Below are 696 nucleotides of genomic sequence, written 5' to 3'. Positions count from 1 at the left end.
CTTTTCAACCCCTCCCATGTAGTGGGGAAACGGGGGGAGTACGATGATGATGCTTCTGGCATGGCTAAAACTTCTTTCACCTTCGGATCTTTACTTTCTTTAACAACATCTTGGGGTAGGCATAAAACTCTTTCTAATGGCATAATGTGTCCTTGATGTTCACCTTCTTCATCGACTATCGAATTAAAAATCTCAATTCGGTTGCACCCTTCTCTTTCGTTTGAATGCTCCATGGCTTTTAAAATATTGAATGTAATTGTTTCCTCATTTACCTTAAAGGTTAAGGTGCCATCTGCTACATCAATCATAGCTCGCCCTGTTGCTAAGAACGGTCTCCCCAAAATCAAAGGAATGTCATTGTCTTCCTCCATGTCTAGTACCACGAAATCCACTGGAAAAATGAACTTATCCACTTTAACCAACACATCTTCCACCACTCCATAAGGGTGTTTCATTGAGCGATCCGCAAATTGTAGCATCAGCTGTGTGTCTTTGACTTTTCCAATGCCCAGTTTTTTGTATATGGAAAGGGGCATAAGACTTACACTAGCCCCAAGATCACACAGAGCCTTCCCAAAAGTTCTATTTCCAATGGCACACGGGATTGAGAAGCTTCCAGGGTCCTTGAGCTTAGGCGGAAGTTTTCTCTGTAGTATAGCACTACATGCTTCGGTTAGCATCACTGTTTCACCGCCG

Source organism: Cicer arietinum, chromosome 7 (genome assembly GCF_000331145.2).
Source record: "Cicer arietinum cultivar CDC Frontier isolate Library 1 chromosome 7, Cicar.CDCFrontier_v2.0, whole genome shotgun sequence".
NCBI classification, from domain to species: Eukaryota; Viridiplantae; Streptophyta; class Magnoliopsida; order Fabales; family Fabaceae; genus Cicer; species Cicer arietinum.
Note: the sequence above shows the minus strand (reverse complement) of the source record.